General features: G+C 39.5%; 1 protein-coding gene and 1 pseudogene across 1 annotated transcript in view; one reads left to right on the top strand and one right to left on the bottom strand.

Annotated features, from left to right (window-relative positions):
- The window catches only part of FAT3 (FAT atypical cadherin 3), a 652,865-nt gene that overhangs the window by 486,082 nt on the left and 149,901 nt on the right, over positions 1-16,882 (bottom strand). The window lies entirely within an intron of this gene.
- Positions 5,614-15,121, top strand: LOC129506568 (AP-3 complex subunit sigma-1-like; annotated as a pseudogene).

Below are 16,882 nucleotides of genomic sequence, written 5' to 3'. Positions count from 1 at the left end.
TCCAGGCATTAGCAAGATACACCATAAATAAGAAAGGTTAACCACAAATTGGGATTTTGAAGATGAGATCCTCTATGTGACAGGTGCATATTCACTTTTGTTTTTAAATTTAACATTTCCTACTTATGCTCCCTGTTATAAAAGTTAACACCACTTATCTTGAGAACAAGACCTCACCTGTAACTAGCCTCCTTAAACACACATATGCATGCGCACACATACATTCAAGAGTCTGACTAAACGATGGAATTCCAACCCAACAATATCATCAAGTGATGGCACTATCCATCTTGTTGTCTCTCACAGTTACTTCCTCTAAATAATCTTGCAGTTAATGACCTAATCAATCCCTCTGAGCTGGACTTCAACTTCATCTAACCTCACAGTTCCCACTCTAGGACATTAATCTTCCAGAACCTGGTTTGAGTCTCCTTGAGTTTCTTCCTTATATGGATAGAACTAGGAAGCTCACATTCTTACACTCCAAAGACTCTTTTCTAGTAATTTTAGCATTTCTGAAATAGTAACAAATAGAAAGTTTGAACCTAAATGAAAAAAATCTTGATTTTTTTTCTTTAGTACTTAGGATATTTTTGATCATATTTGTGAAGATTCTGGCCCTGAATATGAACAGATGTGGACACCAGAGCCAAGAGCTTACCTGCAAATCTTTCTATTATTTATTCATAAGAGTCTCCCAGCTATCAGAAAATAAACAGTCCCAGTCCAAAGTTTCAGGCGTTTTTCTCATCTACAGTCCAGCAAAGTGATTTTGACAAGGCAAAGATAGAATAATCCCCCTTGGTCTGGATTACCACCAAAGAGTCTTGAATTGCCTGATATATACAGAAGAGTTTATTTCCTGCTGGTAGGGACAATTTTCTTGGCCCCATCCAACAGGGTAACTCCATCAAAAGTTGTGTGTGCTACCTGTCAGAAGAAAAATGAAGCCATGGCTCAGCAAATACAGAAATGTTAGATAAATGAATGCATTTGTGTTTACACTTATCAAAGTCTGACGGTAAAGGGCAGGTGCTACTGATCATCAGTAATGCCCATTAAATTCCTTTTGGAGTGAGGAAGCTGAAATAAATATATAAGGAATAGAAACACTGTGCTCTATGCTATATATAAAATAACTCATTTAGTATGAATTAATTGGTTGTGGAGCAAGCTTTAAAACTATGGTTTCTCAAGGAGAAAGAGTATTTCTTCATGAACAAGAAGACTGAATGAAAGAGAAGATCAAATATTATTTTTTGCAATTTATTTGAGAGAGAGTGCAAGCAGGGGGAGGGACAGAGAGAGAGGAAAAGGAGAGAGAGAATCCCAGTTGAGTGTGGAACCCAATGCAAGGCTCGATCTCATAACCCTGAGATCATGACCCTGAGATCATGAGCTGAGCCAAAATCAAGAATCAGATGCTGACTGAGCTACCCGGGCACCCCGAAATGAGACAATTTCTAAAGAAGTCAGAAAAGTCTTGCCTACAGAAAGCATATGGATGGGAGGGCAATAGAAAGGTCACAAGACCAAAGACCTAACTTGGAAAAACACTAAAGTACTTTTGCAAAGATAAATCAAAAAGGGCAGTGCATATAAAATAGAAGTTGAAGGACCTGAACATTAATATATTAACAACATCTCTAAGAGAGGAGTCCTTAAAGAAGAAATTCGAGGTTCTTGGCACATTGAAAATAACATGAACACCTTATATAGAAAACTGTTGCTGGAAATGAACCCAAAGTTCCAAATGGGATCTGGGAAGCAGCACCTGCTGAAGCTGCCTGGTGAGCTGAACTTATCAGTAATAGGCTTATCGGACTTGATTGAAAGATAGAAGTGAAGAAAGTTAATAAAAAATATTATGTTGAGGACTAAGTCCATCAGAAAAGCAGCCTAAGAATTGGCCCAGAGAGCTTTTAAACACACTGTAAAAGAACAAGCCAGGTGACAAGAAAGCACTAGAGGGGAGCCTGGGTGGCTCAGTAGGTTAATCTGACTCTTGGTTTTGGCTCAGGTTATTATCTCATGGGTTGTGAGATCGAGCTCTGGCATCAGACTCTGAGCTCAGCAGGGCGTCTGCTTGGGGATTCTCTCCCTCTGTCACTCTCCCAAGCGTGCATGTGCTCTCCCCCCTCCCTCTCTCTAAAATAAATAAGTAGGGCAGCCCTGGTGGCATAAGGGTTTAGTGTCGCCTTCAGCCCAGGGCCTGATCCTGGAGACCCGGGATCAAGTCCCACATCGGGATCCCTGCATGGAGCCTGCTTCTCCCTCTGCCTGTGTCTCTGCCTCTCTCTCTCTCTCTCTCTCATGAATAAATAAATAAAATCTTTTAAAACAATAAAATAAAATAAAACAAAATAAAATAAAATAAATAAGTAAATCTCTCTTTTTAAAGAAAGCACTGGAAATCTGAAATGACTGCATGTATAAGAAAGTGATAGGCAGCTCCACGAACATTTTGTTGGCTCTGTTAGGATAGGAAGAAAGAAGCCATAAGCTACTTACTATGGAGTCAATGAGATGAATAGAAAATGATTGAAAACCAAATATATTTTAAAATGTAAGCTATTATCATTATTTTCGCCATTTCCTTAAATGGCTGGGGAAAAAATAAACCCCAAACTCCAGTATTTGACTAAAGCTCCTCATAGATCATCTGTATCTTAATTTCCTTTGTCTACATATACATTATTCAAAGCTTTGAACCACAGAAAAAAAAAAAGAAGGTAATGGAACAAATCTCCACATGCTCAGAGGTGAAGCTGATGGCCAGGAAACATATCTCCATCTAACCCGACCTCTAGAAAGGAATGAAACAGAGACAGAGAGTAGCATTTGAATATACACAGCCCAGCCTCTCCTTCTCTTTCTCTTTTCAAAAGTACCTACTCAGCAGTGATCATATGCCAAGCTCTGACCAGGAAAGGCACAGGACACAATGGTGCATATTTATTTAGAGAAATACATCCTGCCTTCAAGGAGCTTACAATCAAGCAGAAGGAATAAGACAAATATGCTGCTAACACTGAACAAAAATAGAGTATTGCCAGGGTGTGACTAGCAAGGCCTATACACCCGTATCTCAGGCACACGCAGCAATTCTAACAAAACCAGCTGCTCTCATACAGAGAGTTAGAAGCACCAGTTGGAGAGTTTGGTAGCATAAATGTCAGCTGGAAAAGTTCTATCATTTGCTCTCTGAGCAGCTGAACAAAATATTAATACAGACAGCATACAGAATGCATAGTCTGAATATGATTTAAAATAACTGGGCAACAGTTTTTATTTCCCAGGTATATGTGGAGCACAGCTGAATTTTTAAAAATCATCCTGTATAAATAAGCAAGGAAGTTTAACCACCAGGAATAACTCTTGTTCCCGGACAAATATTCCTGAAAGAAAAATTATTCAGACTTGGAAGACAAATTGCTCAAATTGCTAGTCCTAAAAAAATCACACATTCATAAACACAAGAGATAGTATGATATGTAGGAAAGATGAGGTATTTGGGCAAGTCCCTAAACCCCGGGTGCCCCAGTTTTCTTACTTATAAAGTGTGAAGAGGATAGATCACTCACAGGGTGCCTGTGACAGTAAAATAAGATGATGCATGCAACATCTTAAAATTCTTAACCATTATATGTTTCTCTTCAGGTTGCTGTTGCACGGTCATAAGCATCTCTTCCTGCATGTGAGCTCTTGCTGGGTTTCATCCATTTTCTCATATTCAGACAGTACAGAATGCACAGGTTTGAAATTTTGAAGGCTCAATGTTCTGAAGCCTTTAGAGCTGCTTCCAATTGAAAGTCATCTTTTTAATGTCCACTGAAAGGAATTTACACTGTATTTATGGCCTGGACATAATCATTACCTTCCAATAAAAATGACTCATTAAATAAAAAGCAATTTTCACCCATGAGCTCTTAGGATATATTTGCTTACTTATGGAAATCCAATAACCCTTGCTCAATAATTTCTGCATTTCTCAGTACAATTATTTGGGGTTCATATGTGTATTCAGGATTCGCCAAGTCAGAGTAACTCAGAAACACTAAAAGAAAACAGTAACAGCAAACACCCAAGTGAACAAAACCACACTTGACTATCCAAAATGGGAGATTCTAGGATCCATCTGAGAGAGAAAACTTCTCATCTTTATTTACCTTCTGGTGAGAAGCCAAGACACAGAAGGGCTAGTGATTCCAACCTCTTTATTAAGAATCCCATGTGCCAACTGGGAATATTTCCCTGCAACAGAGAGAAATCTTGAAGGCAACAGGCCATCTACCCAAACCTGGTTACCAAGCTCTGCATGCAAAGTTAGCATTCGAGGTCCCCAGAATGATGAACTCTTTGCCCAAGAACCAACCCCACATTCATGTTTTTCATATGGGCTGCTTTCCCACTTGTAGCTGTCTGCCTGAAAACAAAACTGCTTGAAACAGTATTATACAAAGCAGACAATTTAATTTTACAAAAGGCTGGAAATTTGACCTCACAGCTGGAGAAATTGCATTGTTTTGAACGAACAAAAGAATGCAGAAGCCTCTCTTTTACACCCACCCCTATCTAAGTGGCCTGGCCAGTCAATCCCAGCAAGGAATTTCCAATATCCCAGAGTTCACATGCGGAAGCCAGTGTACCAGAGGGCATCACTTCATTCAACACACCCCGGCCCAGGAGCCACAGGGAGATGGTTTGTATTTGTTCATGTTTTTTAATAGCTCCCTAATATTTTATAATGGCAATGCTACTGTTTCTCATTTTAGTGTCTAATGTCTTAATGTTGGTTTTATTTATCTTCCCCAAAACAACACAATAATTGCAGAGTAGAAAAACCATTTTGGGAAAAGGAGTGTTTGTATATACTAATGATTTAATTTAAAGAGTTCTGTGACTAAAAACTGAGGATGAGGGATTTAAAAAAAAAGTGTGTTTTCATCTTTGCTTCAAATGTTAGGTATGATGTTTTTAGGTCAGTAGAAAACAGAATGTAAAAGACTAAGTTGTAAAACTCCATAAAGGACGGTCATCTAAAAACTTCCCATGTATGAAATGCACACAGAGTCAACTCTAACATCAGCCATTCTAGTAAAAGGTGATGATGTTTCTTACAGCCAAGCCAGTAACCATACCTCTTGGCAATAAATATGGTTAACGATGACAACCCAAAACATCAAAAACATCTTCTGAATTGTCAAGACAGCTCTGAGCAAAACAGTACTCATGCTTACAAGTCCTGAATCCAAGGCTCCCTGATGACCTGTAGGGCCATGGAAAAGTCACTCTTCTCAGGAAGTCTCATCTTCCTCATTTGTCAACTCAGAGCAGTGGGCTAACTGTGTTCCAAAGAATCATTAAAGAGTTTTTATTTTTAAAAAAATTTATTTACTTAAGAGAGCGGAAGGGGCAGAGAGAGAGAGGGAAAGAGAATCTCAAGTAGACTTCACACTGAGCATGAAACCCCAACTCAGGACTGATCTCATTATCCTGAGAGGAAACCAAGAGTCAGATGCTTAACTGACTGGACCACCAGGTGCCTGCCCCAAAGAGTTTTTAAAAATCCAGTTCGAGGCCCCACGCAGCCACTCAGAAGTGCGTGTGCACATGTGTCCACCTGTGGGAGGGATCAGGTGGGGAAGGATCCTCCTCAAGGTGATCTTCATCTTCAACACCTAAGGGAAGCCATGGCTCTCCAAGTTCTATCAGTGAAGACACATGACAGCAAATCATCAGGGAGGCATTCCATTTGGTATCTAAGAGAGATGATAACGTGATTTCCTGGCAGGAGGATTGTTAATTGAAAGATCTGACAACAAACTGATTTATAGACCCCATGCAGCATTATATCTTGTCTTCTGTGTGGATTCTTCAGAAAGTAAACCTGGCACTTTAGACCTCATTCAATCACATAAGAAGAACAAGAATCATGGATCGCTTAACTACGTATATCCAGATCTGACTCCCAAACCCACCCCTCCCTGCTTCCTAAAAATCTTTCATATTGTTTCTGGAACTCATGGTGTTTTTTGAAAACACCACACAAAGTTTTTGAAAATATCTGGGAAGTGAATTTAATTTTCCATGTAGACAAGGTTCACAGTATTCTGCAGAAATGGTGATGGTATGAATGGTACTGGAGACCAACATGAATGAGATTGTTACACAAATTGATGCACACACACAAAAAAAACAAATTGATGCACAAAATAAACTGGAGAAATCTGAGCAAAAAGTTGACACTGGCCTATTTTGTATCCTCAGGTTGGCTTAGTGGGAGCTCCAGCTTGTGCTGTATCAGCTATAAAGAATATGAATCTTCCTGAGAACTCAAGAAATATGAACCTTAGGTGACATCAGTATAAAAGTGTCAAACCTAACCTCTTTTAAAGAAAAACTTAAGTGGCTAGTCCCAGGTAAAATCCAGGGGGAAAGTCATCCAAGTACAGTCTATAGTTGTTTACAAAAAAATAAGAAGAGGAGAATCTTAACTTTTGCTCTTGGATCTAACTCAAGGTACTGTATAGAAGGTGTGTAAAATCAGTATGGAAGTTCAACATTGCTTTTCTTGCTCAATGATTTTGAAGAAATTGAGTCTTTCCAGTATAATATTTCTCTTTCTTTTCTAAACTGCATTCCTATGTCCACCTAGGGGATCCCTCTATGTATTGGCTACTACTACATATTGGCTACTACTCAAAGTATTGAGACCTTTCTTTAAATTACATACAACTGAAAATGCCAGGGTTTAGCATGGATCACGAGTGCAGCACTACATAATTCCTTGCAATCTGTCATAATTGGTAAAGAAGCAAATATGTACTGCATGCAAACATAGCCTCTTTCTCTTAGTTTAACTCCAAGGTAATGAGACTTCTAAAAGAAAATCCAGTTCAATTATAATTTTAGCAGAAAGTATATTAATTTTCTGTAACTCCTTGAAAATACCTGAATGCTTTATCATCCCCATCAGAATGGAAGTCCTCTGAGTAAGGGACCAATCTCCATGTCAGCAGCTAGGACATCACACCTGACACAGCAGACACTCAATCCAATAGAGTTAAAGACAATAAAATCAATGATAATAAAAATACAATTGCTACAAAACCATACTCAGAAAAACAGGACTCCATAAGGAAGATGGGAAATAAGTATAATTAATAAGAGAGGGGGCAGTAAAAAAGTTGTTCCTCTTATGAGGTAGGTGTGCTGGACTTAAAGGACATCTGAGATGGGGTACATCTACAGTAAGCCTTTTGATTAACTGGAAAATACTTTTAAACAGGATACTTCAGCGTTTAACAAATCTGCACTTCTAATAATTGTCTTTCGTATTATATTCTCCCTACAGTTAGTTCATAGTGGTTTTGTTAATTACCTGACTATGTCTGTGGCAATCAACCAAGTTTGCTCCCCATTTTTATTGCCTTCTCACATTGAAATAACCAGCTTACAAATCTAAAAGTCCTTCAGGACATTATCAAAAGGTCGTCCTCTTAGGATGCCTTCTTTGGAATCCACCGTCATCTGTTACACTTTCTTTCTCCCTTACTTGCATTACTTTTCTGCTTAGCACTTAACCCCACCTGACACACATTATACTTATCTTGACTATTATCTACTTCCCCGTTCGAATATTACAAAGAGAAGGACTTTTGTCCATTTGGTTCACTGGTCTAATTCAGTGCCTAGAACAATGCTTGGCACAGAGTTGGTGCTCAACAAATATAATAAATATGATATAACATATGACATATCATATAAATTATGTATAACACATATACTACTGTAGTTATTTTATATTATAAATTGTATTATATATGGTGCGTTTGTTATATTGAATACATTTACGTAGTCTATATTATATGTTCATTATATGTTACATAATATAATATACAATGCCTATTATAATGATTGTATATTCCAGATATTCCCTTTCAGCTCCTAACAACAGAGGCACATGAGGAAATGGGCTGCACAGAGTGGGGTGGAGTGGCAGTTTTCTGGGAGAGCCCAGATGTGCAGACCCCAAGAGCAACGTAGGGTCAGGACAAGAGCCAGGCTGCAGAATAAGACAATATGAGTCGAAGCCTTGGCTCTGTTACTTACTAGCTCTGTGCAATTGGGCAAGTTATTTAACCTCTCTAAACTTCAGTTCCAGCAGTCATAAATCTGGGATAGTAACACTACCTGCCTCATAAGTTTAATGCGAAGATTGAGTGAGCTCAAGTACGAGAAACACCCTGCAGAGCATCTAGCAGAGAGCAGACCCTCCTTGAGTGCTGAGAGAGGGGATGCTGCTGAGGAGGAGGATAACGAAGGTGATTATTACTCTGTGACAAGGAATCAAGATGGGGAAGTCAGTTCAGCAGACAAAACTCTCAGAAGACCCTCCCCCCTTCCAGCTCATCTACCTCCGTTTGCATTTCCAGCCCATGAGTTCATGCACACCCATTTGATAAAACAGCACTCAGATGTCACATGCTCACAAGAAAGGAGAGACTAAAAAGACATTTTGCCCACATCAATCGAAGAATACAAAGTGCTGGCACTCTTCCCTTGTAGTTCTAAGGGCCAGGGAAACAGGAATCATAATGCCTTGACAAATCAGAGCCTTTGGGAAATGTGTCATTTTGCGTAGCTGAGTTCTCTAAGTGATTGAGCATCTGCCCAGGTAGGCATTACAATTGCATAGGTTGAGTTTTGCTTGTTTAGCTTTTGTGGTTTGGGTGAAAAATCTTTCCCAGATACACTGACCTTCGGTGCCCAAATCCAGTTTGTGCGGTGCCAAGATTTGCTCAGCCCTGCCCATTTCACCAGGCCTCAACATGTCCCCTACCTTCCCAGCAGGAATGCCTGCTACTACAACAGAAAAATGAGGGCTTCCCCCCCCAAACCCTGAGCACTGCCAGGTAAAAGAGAACATGCCAACAAAGCACTGGTTTCTTCCAGTTGTCCAGTCACAACAAGCGCAACACAGAAGAGTTGAGGACTTAATTCCCCGGGTGGCAAAGCTGCTCAGTAAGAGGTCAAGAATGGGAAAGGGCCAACGGGGGAACTGCTTATCCTCCCCTCCAGGTCGAGTAGTCTAAGATGTAGCATTTCTAGTGGCCTCCCTGGAGACACAGGGAGCCTGAGAACACAACACTGGGTTTTGTCGTGAAGCTGTAACCAATTTAATAATGTATCAATTTATATTTGGTCTCCCTTCCTTCAGGCTTGGCTTCCTTTTCCCCCACCCTCACCCGAGCTCCCCTGGGATCACACCCTTAATAAAACATTAGCCTGCACTGTAACTTTCGCCCCAGGGTCTGTTTTCTAGGGAGCGTGGGCCTCTCCAATGATTGGGGCTCTTCTGTAATGATCAGTTATTATACCGCGTGGTAATGAAGCGATGGGCTCCCTCTGGGTTACAGCCCTTAAGGAGACACTTAGGGCTGTTTATCCAGAGAGTGTCTGAAGTGTAGTGATTAAGAGCTTAGACCCAGTGCTGGCCTGCCTCATTTAAATCCTAGCTCTACCAGGGCTAGGAGATCTTGGTCAGTCATTTAAAATCTAGCTTTTGTTTCCTCATCCAGAAGATGTGGATAGGAAGAGTACCACCTCATGGAATCCTTGTGAAAAGCAAATGAGTTAATACTTATTTAATGCCTGGCATTTAACAAACACACAATGTGGGTTAGCTACCTATTTCTCTCGCTGTCCGATTACAGACAGGGTAACAGGGTTACTTCTCACTGTCGTTATTAAGCCTTTTCTCTACAGCAATATCTCTGCTTTGCAATTTCTAAAATACTGCATGACAGGGATCAGGACGTATAGCTTATTAGAATTATGTGCAAAGTAAAAGTAAATAAGGTCTGGGCAAAAAACAAGAGTTCAGAGATGTTAGCGCAAATTCTTTTTAAAGGCTATTTACAAGGCTTCCAACAGCAATTTTTTGCTTACATCCTAATTCTTGAATGTACCCTACCAAATTAGGAAGTTCTCAATTACCAAGGTATTGCTACTATACATTATGCAGCTGTGCTGTATGTATCACTGTGGAATATAGAATCCTAACTTAGCATAAACACCCTGAAGTATGTACACTATCCTACTTAAGAAACACAAGAATTTAGTGACCATAAATGGAATTCTCACCCACTCCAATCGTGATTATTCGCCCTTTGGGGGAACAGTATAGATAGGACTACACCTGCATGTTTTGCAACTATAACAATATTTTTCTGAAATTGTTATCCAAAACTAAATCACTGTGTTTTCATTTCCAAGCTCATTCGGTTTAACCATGTGGTGAACATTCCTTTAGAAGTATCCTCAAGGGGTGAGAGAGAAATATATCAACTCTACCCAGGTCTGGGGAGAGATGTGTGATCTGCATGAAGGCGGGCATGAACTTTCTGGAGAAGACTTTAACATTATGCTTCATCTCCATGACCTCAGTCAGGATCTCAGGGCCTTATCCTGGCTGATATGATATTCCAAGTATAGAATTCCCTGTCAAAACTAACCTCAAGTCAATGTGGATTTTTAATAATTACAGGACTTTATCAGGTTCCAGTCAATGAAATCAGAAACATCCTATCAATGCCAGCAGCCCATGGGGAGGTAAATTACTGTGAGATGTGCTACTGATATATACATTAGAATAGTAATAAATTAGATTATCTATATAAATTTTAATATTAATGTGGACATGATGGTTCAACGAAAACCCTCAAGATTTAGGGGAAATCCCCAAGTCATGATTTTAGGGTACAGATAAGGAGTCTAAATAAAAGAACTCTGACAGTTACTAGCACAGCTCTCGAAGGTCCTTTTAATTTGTTTCCGGATCCTGGTGTATCTTACCATTGAATTCTCAAATGGGTGTTATAAAAGAGAGTGGGTCCAAGGAACAGTGTAATTCTCTCACCAGGCAATTGCTCCAGAAAGGCAGTGAGCTCAAGACGCTAAACATCTTGACCTTGCAGATTTCCTAGTCATCAAGTGCTGCTTTGGATACAGAACTTCCAGAGCACCTCCTTGAGATACTTGGACACACTAGGGAGCTGAACCCACTCACATGCAGCCTTGATCTTCTATCCTATGGTTCAAAAATACCAGAGTGGGATAAAGATCTTAAACCTGGTGCAGGTGTCACTGGCACCAACCTCAAATCAGGACTAGCCTTTGTGGTCTGGTCCAGCTCAGTCATTCCCCACATTGATCTTGAAGCCCTTCTCTCAGAAAAAAAAAAAAAAAAAAAAAAAAAGTTCATTTACTAGCATTGGTAGGCAGATGCTAATTTAACATGAAGCTATCAGACTCAAAGCTTCCAAGCCCCAGGGAGGACCCTAGCAATGTTCACGTGGTTATACATTTTTATTTTATTTTTTTTTAAAGTTTTTTTTTTAATTTTTATTTATTTATGATAGTCACACAGAGAGAGAGAGAGGCAGAGACATAGGCAGAGGGAGAAGCAGGCTCCATACACCGGGAGCCCGACATGATCTCCAGGATCGCGCCCCGGGCCAAAGGCAGGCGCCAAACCGCTGCGCCACCCAGGGATCCCCTATACATTTTTATACATTTTTTGCAAAAGTAATATATTTCAACCACAATAATTTAAAACTTCTTTCTCTTTCCCCTCCAACTTCTCCTCTATTACATTTTGCATCATCAGATAGGATGGCTGCAGGCATAAGGCAGAATTGAGTTAAGGACATGTTTAGTTTGCTTTCAATAGCATATATTTATGTGGTTCCCCATCAATTCCAGTTATAGACAAATTGTTGTTAGCTGTCCCAGTGCAGAAATGGCTTCCAAAAACACTCCTACTGCCTACTGGACCGAGAGACCCAACATTGTGTCATGGACATGAAAGCCTAGAACTTATGTTAGTATGTGAACATATTCCATGAATGGTCACAATAATGATGACAATTATGGCCAGGGGGAGGAGAAACAGAGCTCAAATGTACAGAGCCAGAAGCTACTTTATGGAAAACTTCCCAATTATTAGATACGTACACTTGTAACTGGAAGACTTGGTTTTTGCCTCCAGAGTTAAAATGAATGTTCTCTCCTGAAATGTAGCATAATAATTATAAACATACCATGACTTTTTTCCTTTTGTTGATTAGATTCCTCAAAATGGAAATTACTGGACTCTTTGTCTAAAGAGTACAGACAAGTAGAAGCATTAGCAGAAAATATATCTGTTATAGCTCATATGAAAAAAAAATCGAGTTTTTTTTTTTTTCAAATTTGACACCAATGTAGAAAATTTACACAGCATTAACAATAACAAGTCACAACCATGGAGTGACATGCCTAAACTCCCAATAATAAAAAACACATTCTGGGATGCCTGGGTGGCTCAGTGGCTGAGCATCTGCCTTTGGCTCAGGGCATGATCCTAGGGTCCTGGAATCGAGTCCTGCATTGGGCTCCCCACAGGGAGCCTGCTTCTCCCTCTGTGTCTCTGCCTCTCTCTGTGTCTCTCATGAATAAATAAATAACATCTTTAAAACTAAACTAAAATAAAATAAAATAAAAGTCAATCCACCAGCAGTGAAGGAAAATGAAATAGTCTTTCTATACTTTCTATAGAAACAATTACAAGGGCAGCCCGGGTGGCCCAGGGGTTTAGCGCCGCCTTCGGCCCGGGGCCAGATCCTGGTGTCCCGGGATCGGGTCCCACATCGGGGTCCCTGCATGGAGCCTGCTTCTCCCTCTGCCTGTGTCTCTGCCTCTCTCCCTCTCTCTCTGTGTCTCATGAATAAATAAAATCTTAAAAAAAATAAACAATTACAAAATTGTTATCCCCTGAAGAGGCAATCAAACCAAAAATGCAACAGAAAGATGTAGGGGAAACAAAGTATTAGAGAGGTATGTCAGGAATTTAATCAACAAAATATATTATTTTTCTAAATTTTGTGATATTTGTGGTGTTTGTTGACTTTTAAACTGGAGAGTTGCTGTGATTTCTTTCCTCGGTTCAAATAAATACAGTAATTTTGTAGTCATAAATTTTTACACTTTTCCTCAAAGCAGGCACCCAAAATGATACAAAGTATGTACTTCAAGCCTCACAAAACCTGGATCTGTTTCTGGGCTTAGACATTCCTTGACAATTAAGCCTGGCTTATATATCATCATCAACTCACTTTAATGCTCTGGTTATCTCTCATACTGTCTTGTCTCCAATTGGAATTTGTAAAAATCATCCCACAATGCCAAAGGGCGATGCTGAGGCCACAATAAACATGATGAATGACAAGCACAAGGCACTCACTTACTTTGTGTCACTTATGCATCACACAGTTTGCAATTACATGCTTTTCTGTCTCTACTACTAGCCCTTGACTTAATCATCTGTGCATCCTTTTTAGTGCAAAGTACTCTGCCTAAAGGGAATCAGTGAACTGCAAATGTGGGTATGAGGGGGAAGAGAGGTGGCAAGAAAAAAGGAAGAAGGGAAAAGGAGGGAGAAGACTCAGACTTTTAAGGAAGCAAGTGGAAAAAACATGAAAATTGTTTAATCTGTATTTTATAAATCTTGGGGATAAATCACAAAGGCTTTAAGTTTTCACCATAATATCTTTTAGTGTGTGTGTGTGTGTGTGTGTGTGTGTGTGAAAGAGAGAAAGACCTCAATTTTTTAGCTTAATTCCTTCAACTTTTATTCACTTTTTGACTCAAGACATTTCATATTCAATGTTATTTTAGCTCAGTATTATTACTCTCACCAACATACTGCTTTTTAAAAGCAACTAGAATATTAACTATGTTATGCAAATGAAAATGTGAATTTAATCACAAAGAGTGGCCCAAGAGGAGCCACTAAATCCTCCAACATCCAAAGAGAAAATTGGAGACTCCTATTATATTCAATAATTCGTATACCAGTGCCCAGAATTTAATATAAATTGAACTGAATCCTACACACAACTCTTTGTAGATTCTGTCTGTCGATAAGATATGCTTTCATAAAAAAAAAGACAGGCTTTCATAAAAAACCAGCAAGCTAAAAATACAGACTACAGCCCATTTTCATTTTCATTTCACTTTCTTTTCAATGATACATTGTGAATGTTGTGGCATCACATAAATATTTATCAAACTCTATAATTCTTCCAAATGTAATGGTAAATGAAAGTATCCTTCAAAGTGCACACAAAACACCTGCAAAAAAACATTTTTTAGAAGACTGAAATGAGATGCAAGCTACCGGAAATCAGAACCAGTAACAGATGAAGTAATCATTTGATAGTCTTTGTAACCTCTGCTTATGAGGCTTCTGAGGTGTTACTCTCTGTTAACCTAAGAAATAAAAACAATTCAGCATCACATCACACTGGGATCCCTGAAATGAAGAACCAGGCAAACCCCTGAAAATTTTCCTCATTGATAAAAAAGGAAGACTGATTTCAAAGGAAAGAACCACACAAGTTTTCAGATGGTTGGCTTGCCACACTATTTGTCTTCCTCTTCATGGTGGTCATTATTTTTATCATTTACTAGTCATACAGAGGATAAAAGCAGCTCAAACTTGATACACACAACCCCGACATAATTACAGATTTAGACCAACAATCCTCTATCAAAACCTAAATTGCCTTCAGCCAATAGTTAAGAAAGGTCAAGAAGAAGGCACGTGCTGAAAAGAATCATAAAAAAAATGCTGTTCATTATTTTCCAGAAGCTTCTAATCCTCTCTCCCACCTGGCCTACATGATAACTGCTAAGTTCATCTGAATGTTGTGCAGTGTTCAGGGCTTCTCTGGGAAACATTATTTTTCCCTTAAAAATTATGATCAAAAGTCTAGAGCTAAGGTTAAAAATCCATAGCCAAGAAAAGTTTCTGCTGTCACTTGATCATAACTTCATTCCTCTGGTCCCAAGTGGAAATTTTAAGGGCAAGCTTGGGCCAAAATTTAATACACCTCTTTTGACTTAGATAGGTGGAGGTAAAAATATCACCTTGAAAAAAGAACGAGGATGGAGAACGCCTTTTAGTCTGGAATTGTCAGGAATTGCACCAAAGCTACCAAATAACATCCGTCTTACTTCTCAGCTTGTCAAAGAGGAGTTAACATGCAAGTTTGGGGGAAAGAGGCTGGAATGACTTATAAAACAAAATAAGATTTCTGAAATCTCGAAGAAAAAGTAAGCTTATGTATTATTATGTTATATAAAGAAATATGCTACTACAGGAATTACCCACCCCTTTAAATACCTGTGCAAGGACTAACAATTTCTGCAATGACAGAAAGCTCATTTTTCTCACAATACCAATTTCCCTATTCCTAGTTTTCATTCACACCCTTTTGACTATCTGAGGATTAGAGACTACAGGTAAGAGTATTAGACTCAGCACTGGCACTAGTAAATAACTCTTTAGTTGAACTAGCTCAATAAAAACTACTCAGTTGTAGAACTTTATTCTTTCCTTGGCCACCAGCTGAAATGTGTCCTTCTCCCTGTAGAAGATCAAGGTACAGCATCACAACATTTGAGAGCTTGAGAGATCCTAGTACGAGACCATCCAGCCAAATCCCTCTTCTTCCCATGTCTGGTGGGAGAGGGTCTTCAGCAAAGCAAAAATTGCCTTCTCATTATAGACAAGACAAGGGAAGTATAGACTAAGTGGGGACACAGAATCTTTTGGTTTCACTTTCTTTTCTTGCAAAATGAAAGCAGTGGATAATTACTATCTGTCTACTCTTTCTCCGGGCCTCCAGTGAAATGTGCCGACACACAGGGCAGCCCTGCAGAAATTGGAGTTAATAGGATTTGCAGGAAAACATCACCCTCAGAAATATTTTTAAACTTAAAATCTGTTTTAGAAATATTTACATAAAAAATATTTTATCAGTCAGGGTCCTAACAGAGAACAGATGGCATACTCCCAACTGGGTAATTGAGAAGCACTTAATAAACAGACTATTTACAAAGGTGTGGACAAGAATTAGAGAAAATGATGCAGTATTCCAGGGTTGGCAACAGCAGGGAGCTGTTTCTACCCCTAAGAGAATATGGCCAGACCACAGTAACCAGTATGGAAAGAATCAAAGGGATAAATACCCTGACCTAATTCTCCTCTTCTCTACATTCCCAGTGGCAGAACCAACAGGTGTCAGGGAGCAAAGGAGCTGACAGGCCAAGAACTCAGGATCTGGACACAAAGCAGAGAGAAAGGTGGAAAATGGATCTGGAGAGGTAAATGGGAGAGAGCTAGTTCAGATACTGAACACAATTATAAAGTTAAATTTATTTATTTTTGGAATAGTATATACACTAAAAATAATAATTACCTTTACAGTGTTTGGTAAGTGTGAGATGCCTCTTTGGGGTGTCTCTGTGAACCCACGTGTACTTTCAGTCTCCTAAGCCTCTACTGACTGCATCAAAACATCTGGAATAGAGAAAGCATTCTATGCTCATGTATGTTAGAGAAATGCTGGCTGCAGCTTCAGCTTAAAGAAAGATAAATATAAATGGATTCTATGCCAGGCTATATTAAGATGCAGTGCTTATTCACTCCTCTCCATTCCTCTGTAAGAGAAATACTCTCTGCCCCATTCCAATGTTGAGCTTTGTCCCTATGGCCTGCTTTGGCTAATGGAATGTTCTGAGCAGAGGTTTTAAGAGGCACCACAAACTTCCATCAGCCCTCCTGAGCTCCTGACCTCTACCCTGAGAACAACATCATGCCCCAGACAGTGGGCCCTCCTTCAGCCTGGGTCCTGGAACGGGAAGGCCAGTGGGGCAGGCTATAATTCAATCCACAGTTGCTGCTTCAACTGTTACCCAGACCTGGGAGCAGGAAGAAAAACTGTCCTTTCCCATAAGCCACTGAGATTTTGTGGTTGTTTGTTATGCAGAA

The sequence above is a fragment of the Nyctereutes procyonoides genome, unplaced genomic scaffold (genome assembly GCF_905146905.1).
Source record: "Nyctereutes procyonoides isolate TBG_1078 unplaced genomic scaffold, NYPRO_anot_genome, whole genome shotgun sequence".
Taxonomy (NCBI): domain Eukaryota; kingdom Metazoa; phylum Chordata; class Mammalia; order Carnivora; family Canidae; genus Nyctereutes; species Nyctereutes procyonoides.
Note: the sequence above shows the minus strand (reverse complement) of the source record. Positions and strands in the feature narration are given on the sequence as shown.